The sequence below is a fragment of the Quercus lobata genome, chromosome 1 (assembly GCF_001633185.2).
Source record: "Quercus lobata isolate SW786 chromosome 1, ValleyOak3.0 Primary Assembly, whole genome shotgun sequence".
NCBI lineage: Eukaryota > Viridiplantae > Streptophyta > Magnoliopsida > Fagales > Fagaceae > Quercus > Quercus lobata.
The window spans coordinates 47586169-47599631 of record NC_044904.1 but is presented as its reverse complement, the minus strand read 5'-3'; the positions used below and the strand labels follow the sequence as shown (position 1 = coordinate 47599631).

The 13463-nt window shown below is 33.6% G+C and overlaps 1 pseudogene; it reads left to right on the top strand.

The window, feature by feature from the left end:
- Nucleotides 1–376: 376 nt before the first annotated feature.
- Nucleotides 377–13184, top strand: LOC115954928 (annotated as a pseudogene).
- The last annotated feature ends 279 nt before the right edge of the window (nucleotides 13185–13463 follow it).

Here is a 13463-nt window from a genome sequence, read left to right as displayed (position 1 = left end):
AAGTTTAATGGGAAAAGGTGGAAAAAGTAGAAACTTGGCTCTTAAGGGTATACAGGAAGAGATTGATGACTCTGAAGATGAAGATGAAGATAATGATCTAACCTTCATAACTGATGAGATTATCAAGTTTCCTCAATTTAGGAAAAAGGATATGGACAAACCTCCTAGGAAATCTAAATCCTCTAGGAAGGGGAAGAATGAGAAACCCCTTATCCAATGTCATGAGTGTAAAGGTTTTGGTCATATGAGGATAAAGTGCCCAAACTATCTTATGAAGGAAAAGACCAAGAATTCAAAAGATAAAGGGTTGGTTGCTACCTAGAGTAATACTGAGAATGACTCTTCTAATGAGTATGTGGATGAATGTGGTCATTTTATGGCTTTTGCTGCCACAACCAATAAGGTGATTGTGGAGAGTGCTAGTGACTGTAAGGATTCTTCTGATGATGAAGTACCCAAGAAGATGACCCTTCAAGAAGCCTATGATAAGCTATGCACTGAATTCATAAAATCTGAAAAGATTTCTCATTATTGTAGAAGAGAGCTTAATGAGGCTATAACTGAAAAAGCTGATCTATTAGTCAAATCAGATGAGACTACAAGGTTTGTTAAGACTCTTGTTGTGGAGAATGCCTCATTAGAAGAAAAGGTCAAGAATCTCGAGGTAGAGCTTAGTCAAGCTAGAACTCAAATAGAGAGGATGTCTAGTGCAAAGCTTGATGAGGTATTGAGTGCTCAAAAGCCTAGTTCTAATAAAACTAGCTTAGGATATGTTGTTTCCTCCGACCCCTCCTCTTCCACGGCTTTTGGATCAAGGACTGTCTTTGTGCCCTAATCTAAGAAAGGTGATAAAGGTATGAAGTCCAAAACTCACTTGTCTAATTCTAAATCCTTTGTTAGACCATATGTTTGTCACCATTGTGGTGTTTCTGGACACATTCGTCATAATTGCTTTAAGTTGTATCCTCAAAAGCAAGTGTCTAAACGGTCACAGGTTTCCTCTCAATGATCTATACCTTTGTTTGGAGAGTTATTAAAAGCTTTGAGCATTTTAACTCAATTTCAGGAGAATTCTAATTCTTTTATGTCCTTTAGTAGACATACTAGGACACGTGTCTTTTCATCTTCACGGCCAAAGACTCGCGTTGTGTGGGTGAGAAAGGAGTCTAAGACTTAATTGTCTTTTCTGTTTGTCCTCTACTTTAATTCTTTCTATCTAAAGTAGGACTCTCTTTTCTTGATTTCTTTTCTATTTTTGGAATCATACTTTCATGCATCTGCATCTTTCTTTCATTCTTTCATGCTATTTGTTTATTTTTGTTTGGTTGTTTAGTCTTTATTTTGTTTGTTATTCAAAATAAAAATTGAAAATCAAAAAAATACAAAAACAGTGTTTGTTTTATGTACATTGGTATTTGTGTACCTTGGATGGCCATTGAAACAAAATTTTCTAAACTTTGTATCAGTTGTAGCTTAGATGAGCATCTCTATATACAACTAAACAAGTGAGCTTTGTGGCTCTTGTTTATGATGAGTAAGATTAATTAATCTCTTGTACTTAACACTCGTATCGCTCTTTTTGACGGAAATGACTAAAAAATCTTAAGAGAAAAGCATAAATAACCATCTCACCACTATTACCCGCCAATCATGAAATGACATCTGTATGTTTCGGCATAGTAAAAGTGCAATGTCAAAAGCTTAACATCATTGGGTATTTCTTTTCTCTCTCTTATATGCCCATGTTTGATTTTCTTAAAAGAAAATATGCAAAGAAAAAAAAAGTAAAAATGCTTTATATATGATAGCAAGCGTGTTTTCTAGGAGATGTAGGAGTTATCGGATGTACCTCGAAGATGATAGTCCCCATCAAACAGTTATAATTGTGTGTGAGTTAAAGTGATTTTCTCATATCTCAAATCGTCATAACATGTAGACACTTATGCAATCTTGCATAGTTTTTCACACACAACACACATATTCTTTGCTACTCTTGATACATGTATAGGTACAATGTGATTTGGCCATCACAAGGTTTACATGTGTTAATGTATACTCACTAAACTGTCTTGACTTGTTTTTAAAATATAAAATTGGTTAAACTTGTTTAGTGTGTGTGTGTGTGTGTGTGTGTTTTGGATCTTTATGCTGAACATTTTTTCTTGTTGAGAGATGTTTTTGAGAGTTTAAAATGTTGTTTGAATCTTTGGTTGAGTAGCATGCTTGATTGAATTCATATCTGTGTTTTTCTCTTCTTGAAAAACTATTTTTGAGCTTCTTGACAGCTTCTAGACACCTCTCAACGGCTAGCTATCTATCAAGACCCTTTTCCTTCCTGTCTCGATAGAAGTTAACGCAATCTTGATCCATCGAGGTTTCTGGAGTTCTTCTCGATAGCTTCTCGATGGATTCTCGATCCATCGAGAAACTTTCTGTCTACTCGATAAATCCTTGACATATTCTCAATCCATCGAGGTTGGCTTTTGCTCGATAGTTGCTCGACTGCTTCTCAATCTGTCGAGATACTCTTGCATGCATTATTTTCACATGTTTTGCATCTTTCTTTTATCTTGTCATCCATAGCATCTTTTTTCATTACATTCATGCATTTATATGGATTCCTTGTGCCCCTTTGATCATCCTTGATCATCTTTATATTTCTCAGGTAAAGCTTTCTAGCTTCTTGTACCTTTTGTCAATCATGACAAAAAGGGAGAGAAATTGTGGAGAACATGTGGTTTCTTTTTAAGATTGTACATGTTAGGGGGAGAAATACATGCCTCTGTAAGGGGGAGATGTGTTTCATCTTGTTAGGGGGAGCTTCTTTTAGCTTCTTCTTCTTGTACACCGATCTTGTGACCATGTTTATATACATTGTGCTTATCTTTGATATATATATATATATATATGATGTATGTTTTCTTCACCTACCTCTACATGTGTTGTTTGTTTTCTATCTTTATACACACGTTTCTTATTGTACGCAATCTTTTATTTCTGTTTCACACTAAGATGCCGTGATGAGTTTTGTTTAAAGTGTTTCAGAAATACAAGTTGTCAAAGTCTTCCTTGCCATGAACTCTCTTCTTGCAAAGTTTTTCAAGAGTTTGTGTTAGGGTAAATTTTATTGTATTCAACAAGTGAGTATGAGTTGAGTGATTTATGACTTCTCGCATATGTTCATTTGTTTGTTGTGGTTTTGTCACGAATTGCCAAAGGGGGAGATTGTTAGGACATATGTAAATCATATTAGGAACATATGTTACTATCTAATCCTTTGACAAAATGCACTTTACTTGTATTTGGGTAAATCTAGGATGTGTTTAATACTTCAAGGAACAAGGTTTCAAGTTCAAGTATTAAAGTCATGCCAGTCCGTCCAAGAAACAAGTGAAGAAGGGTTGTTCATTAAAACTGGACAAATTCCCAATAGCTCTCGACAAATAGTATATATCGAGGTTTAATGAGTCTCAATAGCTCTCGACAGATTCTATCTATCGAGGTCTCGACAGTTGCTCAACAACTGTATCTATCGAGAACTACGAAAATTAGTTTTTCAGATCTAATTTTCAGCCCATGCTTATGTATTTGTGTAGGGTTTCTTTTCTCACAACCCTAGACATATATAAGGCTTATTTTAAAGGTCATCACATAAGAGAATACAAGGAGAACACATGTAAAAAGTGACCGATACCTTATTCTCTCTGAAAGAAGCTACTACATCTTTGCGCCTTAGGGTTTTGTAACCAAGTGCTTCTTAATCTTCATTGTTAATAAAATGAAGAACTTTGCAACCAACAATCTTCTTCAAGTTGGTGTGTTAGTCACGTACTAGGAGTAGTGCATCATTGGTTAGTCACATATTGGGATCCATGCAAAAAGGTGGCGTTCATATATTGAAGAGTTCAGAGGTTCTGAAGTGGTAGAAGGTTTCTATTGTAAGTTCATCTACAGAGATTGTAGAGTCTAGGGACAAAGGTTTTGTACTAGATCTGAAACTTCTCTTTATTATAGTGGATTGCTTTTCGGGAAGGTTTCCCCCCAGGTTTTTTTACTGTGAAACTAGTTTGTTTCATTGGTTTTCCTGGGTCATCATATTTTGTCTTATTTTAATTTTCCATTGTACATGATATTGATGTTTGTTTGTTTGTTTTAACAAGGTTTATTCATAATAAATCTAATTAACAACTTGGGTCTAAAACTTATTAATTTTATCAACCGGGGTTTAAATATCCCAACAAGCATATCATCAATTTTCTGTGCAAGCATGTCTAAACTAGGGGCATTAGCCCAAAACATTTTTATAATAACTGATTACTAACAAGCTCATGGAAAGAATCTTTTGAAGGAGGTGGACATGGATCTTACATCTACTCAACAATCACCATCAATCTTCAGTTTAGATGTGCCAATTGACACTCCTACAGAGCCCATTGGCCCATCCTCCAAACAGTCCTTGTTTTGCCCAGTTTTGTGATTTTGATATTGTTTTACTCAAATTTTGCTTTATTGAGGTCCCTACATAATAAAATTTTTCAAAATTCACATTGATTGTTGAATTAGGGGCATTTGACCATGCCTCATTCATTTTCAAAAGAAAAATCATCATCATCATCTTTTCATGAAAAATCAAGATTTCCAAAAATCATGAATCTATTTCCAAACTAGGGGCATTCGGCCATGCCCCATCCATTTTGAAAAAAAGAAAATCATCTTTTCCTTAAATATCAAGGTTTTCAAAAAGTCATACATCAATCTGCAAACTAGGGGCATTCGGCCATGAATCATTCACTTCCAAAAAAGGGGACCACCATCATCATCTTTTCGTAAAAAAAAAATCATGTTAGGTTCTAAATGTTTAGAACAATTGGCAAATCGTGAACACAAACTTGTCTAGATATAGATCTTAGAGTCTATAGGTTTTATTAGACAATGCTCAAGGTGATTCAAGTCAAGATTCAAGAACATACAAGCTGCAGGAAGAAGACTTCATATTCTACCTTGTTCGATCGGTCGAAGAACAAGCTCGATCAATCGAAAATCGTATCTGCAGAATTTTAAGTTGGCCCAAACAACAGCTTAAGCCCATTAAGGATTAGGGTTTCAGATCTACTTCTCCCACTATATAAAGGAAATCCTAAGCCACATTTTTTAAAGACTAAAGAGAGAGAGATTAGAGTGCCTCTTGTGCCTCTTTTGGTTTTAGGGTTTTGTACCCAAACCTCTCTAAAGTCTTGGTTGCTTGAGAGTTGTATTGTTGCTCATATTACTGTTTGTGTATATCTCTTGTGAGATCTAGATGAGCTTTCCTTTACACAAACTTAGGCTTTTCAAGGAGGAGATTTTATCTACACCATGATGATCAACTCAGTTGCTGCCATTGAAGTTTAAAGAAAACACAAGCGGGTGTGCTTGTATCTGGTGGTAAATCCAAGAAAGAAGGAGTCCATGGATTCGGAGCTTGCACGTGGTCGTGTCCGTAAGTTCTACTGGTGGGTAGCAATAAGAAGTTGAGCGTGGGGGCTTGTAAGTCTTATTGTATGAACTTCGATTATTTCAAGATAGTGGATTCAAGTTTACCTTGAGGATAGCTAGCTCAAATCTTCCCCAGGTTTTTACCGGTTTGGTTTTCTGGGTGATCATATCTTTGTGTTATTTATCTTTCCACTGCTTTGCATGATATGAATGTTTTGATTTTGATAACCTAGTTTTGTTAAATTGGACTAAGTAACAACTTGGCTAATTACCTAGGTTAATCCAGTTGTGTTTTTAAGGGGTCTAAAAACCATCAAACTAAGCATTCATTTCCATACTAGGGGCATTCGACTTTGTCTCATAAGTGTAAACTCCATCAAAGCCAATCAAGATAAGTTTAAACTGGTGCTACAAGACCTCATCAGGTGAATTCTAAACTTGTCTCATTTAAAGTTTCCATATGATCAAAAATTTCCCATGACAAAAAATTTTTCCATGCCCAAAAAATTCCCATAACCAAAATCACATGCCCAAAACCACATGTCTAAAAAAAATTCCCATGACCAAAATCACATGTTCAAAAAAAGTCCCATGACCAAATTTTACCATAACCAAACTTTTTGACATGTCCTTACACAAGTACCAAAATTTTCCCTAACCATGCCATCGAAAAAATTCCCACATGACCATGTCGATGTACAACCACGAAAATTCCTAAATATCCAAAATCATAACCACAAAATTTTTTCATGATCCAACATCACATACCCAACAAAAATATTTTTGTAGCTAAAATACCATATCCACAAAAAAATTTCCGTACCCGCAAATTTTTCCATACTCATACCCACAAAATTTTGCCATAAATTATACATGCCAACAAATCTTCCACATTCATCATGATTTTTGTTCAACCAAGCCTACACAAAAAAATTTTCATGACTTCAATCCCCCCAAAATTCAAGCCAAAGTTCATCCAACAAACATCTCAAATTACCAACATTGCCAAAACTTCACAATTTCAATGCTCCCAAATTCAAGCCAAAGTTCATCCAACAAACATCACAAATTACCAACATTGCCAAAATTTCATGACTTCAATGATCCCAAAATCCAAGCCAAAACTCATCCAACAACATCACAAATTACCAACATTGCCAAAATTCCATAAGCCACCAACATTGTCCAGATTACACCATGACCAAAAGATACAACATTTCAAAAATGCTCACAATCCAACATTACAACATGATCAATCATACAGCACCCCAAATTCCAACAAGATCACATAACAACACAATGACAATGTCTCAACATCAAATTTTCAATTCCAAATCTCAAATTCTCAACTCCATGTCCAAATTTTCGCATCCCAAATTTCCACTTCCAAATTTTCAAACTCCAAGTTTTCAAACCCCAAAATTTTCAAGTCCAAACTTTCAATTCCAAATTTTCAATTTTCAAATTCTCAACCCAAATTTTCGAATTCCAAAATTTTCAAATCCCAAATCCCAAATTTTCAATTCCAAATTTCCAAATTGCAAATTCCTTAAAATTTCAAGTTGCGAATTTTTAAAATTTCAAATTCCAAATTTCAAGTTTCAAGTTTCAAGTTTCAAAATTTCAAGTTGCAAATTTTCTAAGTCTCAAGTCTCTGAATTTCTAGTTTCAAATCTCAAGTCTCAAATTTCAAAATCTCCAGATTTCGAGTTGCGAGTTTTCAAATCTCCAGTTTCAAAATTTCAAATTGCACAAATTTCAAACCTCAAATTTCATGCTTAAAATTTTAAGTCACAAATTTTCAAAATCCCAAGTTTCAATTTTTCAAAATTTCAAGTTTCAAATCTTTCAAGATCTCAAGTTTCAAAGATTCAGAATTCAGTTTTCAACATTTCAAGAGAGAAATTCAAACCCCAGATTTCATGATCAAAATTTCAAGTCTTAATTTTCAGAAGCCTAAATCTCAAAATTTCAGATTTTAAGTTCCAAATTTCAATTCAAAATCTCAAAGTTTCAAAGTCTCAAATTTTTAAATGTCAATTTCAAAACTTTCAAGTTTCAAAAATCAAATGTTTCTCAAAACTAAAATCTTTTATCAATCAAACCTTTCTTGATAAATTTCAAATCGAGAAGGGATAAATGAAGATCACACATCTCAAAAGCAAAGGAACAACAAAACACTCATCAGTTAAAGTCTAATTCCAAATTTTGACTTTTTGCAGGCAACAGTGCAGATCAAAGTAGAGAAGCCCTTTGATTGACATTCTAGCAATTCAAGATCAAAGTAGAGAGGCCCTCTGATCAACATTTCAGCAATTTCAGATCAAAGTAGAGAAGCCCTTTGATCGACATTCCAACAATTCCAGATTAAAGTAGAGAAGCCCTTTGATCGACATCCTAGCAATTCCAGATTAAAGTAGAGAAGCCCTTTGATCGGTATCTCAACAATTTCAGACCAAAGTAGAGAAGCCCTTTGATCGATATTCCAGCTTTGGTTTCAAGGTTAAGAAGCCCTTTGATTGCCTTTCTTCAAGTTCCAAGGTTAAGAAGCCCTTTGGTTGCCTTTCATCAAGATTGAGGTTGAGAAGCCCTTTGATCGATGTTCCAACTCCGGTTTCAAGGTTAAGAAGCCCTTTGATCGCCTTTCTTCAAGTTCCAAGGTTGAGAAGCCCTTTGGTTACCTTTCGTCAAGATCGAGGTTGAGAAGCCCTTTGGTCACAAACAACTCCAATATCAAGATTAGGATTGAAAAGCCTCTTGGTCACATCAATTGTCAAGAATCATTTCCAAAGTCATCAACTATCAGCTAGGTCAAGTATTTTCATTTTTTGTCAAAAGGAAAGGCACTAGTTCTATGTTCCAAGATTTTAGGTTCGAGGGCTAGAAAATCTTTGAAATTTCAACCTCAATTAAATCATGGCTACTAAAATCAGTGTCTTTGTTTTACATTGACATTCACTGTCCAAACTCTGTCAATGAGGGGCATTCTGTAGACACTCAATTATGCACCCATGATTTAATCAAGGAGAATGACTAGAGTGACCACCCATATACCCCAAAAATCATGATCATTAAATGCATTAACTCATTCATTGTATATCATAAAAATGATCTTGAGGTTCTAATAGTCATAATGGTGTGTCTGGTTTCCAAATCAGACCATCAGATCGAAAGATTGCATGATCAAGTTTGCACGATCAACATGCATTGTATGGGGTGAAGCCGATTACGTGTCATTAATTGAAATTAATTTTGATCGGTTGATAATTAAAATTAATTAAATGAATTTATGTGATTGGTGGAGTATTTTTCTTAAAGAGAGAATTGTTGCATGGGATTAAAACAAATAAGCTGATAATATTTAAATGCTGTGGATAATTAGGTTTTTGGGATAATTATATTCAAAATAATCTATATATATATATATATATAAAACCAAAACTTTTAAAACTCCCATAATTTTCCACATCAGTACAATATTTAAAAAATAAATAATAAAATTAAAATCTCTTTTCCCCCCCAAAAAAAAAAAAAAAAAAAAAAAAAAAAAAAAACAACAACAACAACAACAACAGCAATAAAACAAAACCTAGCTTAACCCGACTCCTTTCTTTCAAACCTCATGCATTCAAATTTCAAATGCTCTCTATTCCCTTCCAATTCTGTTTTTCCTTCTCCTTCAATAAGTTCAACCGTTCTCTCTTTCTTTCTTAAAACCAAAAACCATTCAGTTCTTTTTCCTTCATGGCAGAGAGAGAAAGAGATCTGAGGGCTGCCACCATGTCAAACCATCACCCCACCTTTAGCCTAGCCTCCACCCATATACTGTCGAAACCACTACATTTCAGGTATTTTTATACAAGAAAAATTGGTGTTAAATATGATTCAAGTTTTGTTATTTTGGGTTGAGTGTCTTTGATTTAGGTATATGGGTTATTGGATTGATGGTCTTTAATTTAGTCATTTGGGTTATTGGTTTTAATTACAAACAAAAAGAAGGCGAGAATGGGTTTTTTCAATATTGGTTTCTTTTGAATTGTATGTACCAGTTGATTTTTCTGATTGATTTTGTTGAATTTTGGTCTGTGTATGTGATTCAAATTTGAGAAAATTTTTAGTTGAAATTTCAGATACAGTAGGTTTGGATAGATTAATAGTTGATTATAGTTTAAATTTCGTGTTTTTGATGACCAAGTTTATGGATACCTAGATTTGTTTTTATTTTTTATGGATGACCAAGTTTGTGATTTTTAGGGATATTTCTTGGTTTTGCATGTTGGATTATATTCTCAAAATTTTAATTAAGCTCCTATTTAGGTGTTGAGGAGAGAAAAACAGTGAAGAACAAGTAAATGGAAGCTCAATCAATTGTGAAGGGTCTTTTTAGATACATTGGTGAATTGTGAGTTTTGCTTTGTTAATTAATTTGTCAATTGTGGATTACTTTATAGGTTTTGGTAGATAATTTGTCAATTGTGGAATGAACTATAGCTTTGCTGTTAATTTTTTTTTTCTAATAAATGTTTCCTTAATGTTCTTTCTACTGCAAGTACTTGCTACTATATGAATCCATATCTTGAGCAAGAAAATTACAGAAGAAATCCCAACCTTTATGAGATTTTTTACCCCAGTTATGTGTTGGATAATTTTGTGATTTTGAAATTTATGCTGATAAGTCTGTTTTGTATTCTAGAGTTGATTGAATTGTAGTTTTAACTCTGTTTCTCTTTGTATCTGTAATTGAGCTTGTGCACAAACTTATATAAGTCTTTAGGTTTGGAACTCTGTAACTGAGTTTAGTAATGTGTTCTAGTAAAAGTTCTTGCTTATCAAATAAATATTTGACTTTTTACAATAATAGATTTTTGAAGTGAGTCACATCTTCAATATTTTAAATAGATATTAAAATGGTGATAATCAATTTGAATTTTTTTTTTTTTTGGTATAAACTGAGCTATGGGTTTGAATTTGTTTAGTGGAAACTGAGCGAAATTGGTGTGGAATACGTTGGTTTGGTGGAGTTATCAGCTTACTTTCATCACACAACATTCCTTATAATCTTATTGAAATTGGTGTGGAGTACATTGAGGTTAGACATTCATTACATTTTTCAAATTGTGTTTTGCAACACAATCTAAATTTTATATGTTGAGGATGCTATGCTACCCTAGCCTGTTGTGTGTCTAAGACTGCTTCATTAGGTAGGGAGAATGCTATCCCTATAGTGTAGCACATAGTTATATTGGGATCCATAACTTTTCCCAAGTCAAATATAAAATTGGATATAATTTATAGAATTTGCTTTTTGTGGAGTAATCTCTCTCTCTCTCTCTCTCTCTCTCTCTCTCTCTCTCTCAAAAATGATATGCACCATTTATAAGGTCAGCCTTTTTATTATGACTCAGTGCAAATCACAAACCCCATGTAGCTATAGATATTATGACAATGTACAACAATGGAGATGACAATGGGAGAGAGATTTTCCAAAGATTATATTGAAATTTTATTGTTTAATAAATTGTGGTGAATATTTTTTGGAACCAATTCTTTTTATGTAAATAATTATATTAGAGAGTACTTATTATTGTCACTATCCAGAATAATTTGTGCATCATGTATCTTAAAGAGTTTAATTGGGGTCATAAATAAAACTGTCATTTTAATATATATATGTGAAGACTCTTGGGTATCATGCTCATAATTTCAAACCCATTGCTAAGGAGAGCTTAGTGGTTCAACAAGCCTTGGTGGTTAGTCAGCTAATTGATTCCATGAGTTTCATAAAAATCTACACTACACTGCATTGTTTCAAACTTTCTGTACTACACTATTTCTCTTTTATTAATGTTTCTTGAATGTTGGTTGAAAATTGAATTCTTAATGTTTTGCAGGTAGGGATTTGGCATTTTGTTATCTGGGTTATTTGGTAATACAACTACAAGATGAGGACAGTCAGTTTGTTATCTGGATTCTTACTGTTTTGCAGGTAGGGATTTTCAATTCGGTTTTTTTGGATTTAATTTTGTGAATTCTTATCTGGGTTCATGTATGGCTACCAATGTTTGAATTCAATTTTGATTTTGAAATTTATGCTGATATTAGGGGTATTCCTGTTTCTGTTTTGTATTCTAGATTTAATTGAATTGTAGTTTAAATGAGTCTTTGGGTTTGGAACAGTTCTTGCTTATCACATGATTAAGCTTTGTCACTTCAAGCATCATTGAAGGTTAATCAATAGTAGATGCACAAGATCAATTTTCACATCATGTATACCCTCTGATTTGTTGCTCTCTGAGTTGATCTTTCTCATCAACCAATGGGAAGTCTTCCTTCTCAATAGTAAACAACATATCTGATTCTTCATCTTACGTTTGAAGCTTGTACTGTGTGTAGCACATAAAAGATAAAAAAAGAGTAATTATTTTACATCAATTTGGTTTGTATTACTTGATGGATGCAATCAGGCTGAGACAGATAGGTTTTGCTATTGACAGCTTAGGTGACATGAGGGAGGCATTACTTACTTGAGTAGCAATGATTCTGCTCTATCTCTGTGTAGATACTATTTCATGTGATGGAGATCAATAATGATTATTCTAATGAAGCCACAAATGTCATTGCAGAAAATTTTATTAATTTTGAATAATACAGCTTTTCAAGTAGTCATGGGTTATGCACCTGGCTTCATTTTGATCCAAGGGTTCCGATTCAAGAGTACATATGTTTGTAATTTGTTAAGTTAATAATTCTTTGGTAGAAAATGTTATATTGTGTTATAACATGTGAAGAAGAAAAACCACTATACTTCACTACATTCAAAATTGAATCAATATATTTCAGAAAACTTGCAGATACAAAGGCATCATGTCTACGTCCAAGTCAATTCGAAACAACGCTCAAAAAAAGATTATAAAAATAGATATCAGTTTAGACACTGTGTGTCCATGGTGCTTTGTGGGCAAAAAAAATCTTGACAAAGCTATTGCTGCATCTTAGGATCACTATGACTTTGAGGTTTGCTCTGTGTGTGTGTGTGTGTGTGTGTGTGTGTGTGTGTGTGTGTGTGTTTGCGCGTGCGTGTGCACACATGTTTGTGTTCCCACTCTTATCTTTTATTAACTACATTTGCAGATTAGATGGCATCCATTTCAACTTAATCCTTCTGCCCCAAAAGAAAGCATCAATAAGAAAGATTATTACAGGAACAAGTTTGAATCTCAAACTGAGAGGATAGAAGCTCAGATGTCAGAGGTTTTCCAAAAATTCTCTGAATCACTTATATACATATCATTGATTTGTTTGCATTAAGTTTGATTTGGTTGGTCATTGTATGCAATAAATAATTATGACTGCTTTGCAAATTTTCAGGTTTTTAGGGGCCATGGATTGGAATATAACCTTTCAGGACTCACATAAACATAAAAATAGTTTTAAATATATAGATAACTTTATATAGGTGAGGAAGCTATGAAGCGACCTTAATCTATTGGAGATTCCATTAACATTGTCTTAAATGCACACAGGGGAAATACTCTAAACAACCACAGGCTTATGCATTTCGCTGGGCAACAAGGTCTTGATAAGCAACATAATCTTATGGAGGTGCTCTCTCTTGGCTACTTCACTCAGGCAAAATTTATTGGTGACAAGTAAGTTGGGCTGTAACATTTGATCTTTATATTTTCTAAATGTTTAGGCTGTTTGCATAAATTTTTATTTTCCTGTAAACAATTCTTAAAATTATTTTTCTTATTAATTGATGTTTTGTTTAACATGAATACCATGTAGAATGAACCCCTCCTCCAAAAAATAAAAATAAATTCTTTCAAAGATCATAAGTTATTAGAGACTAAAAAACTGGATAGATCTTCATTTTGACTTTAGCTCCACATGTTCAACTCACTTATCAAATAAAATTGTAGAAAATTTATTGCTTTCTAGAACCAAAATTTCTGCAATTATTGACTATTCTACTTTAGTTTGACATG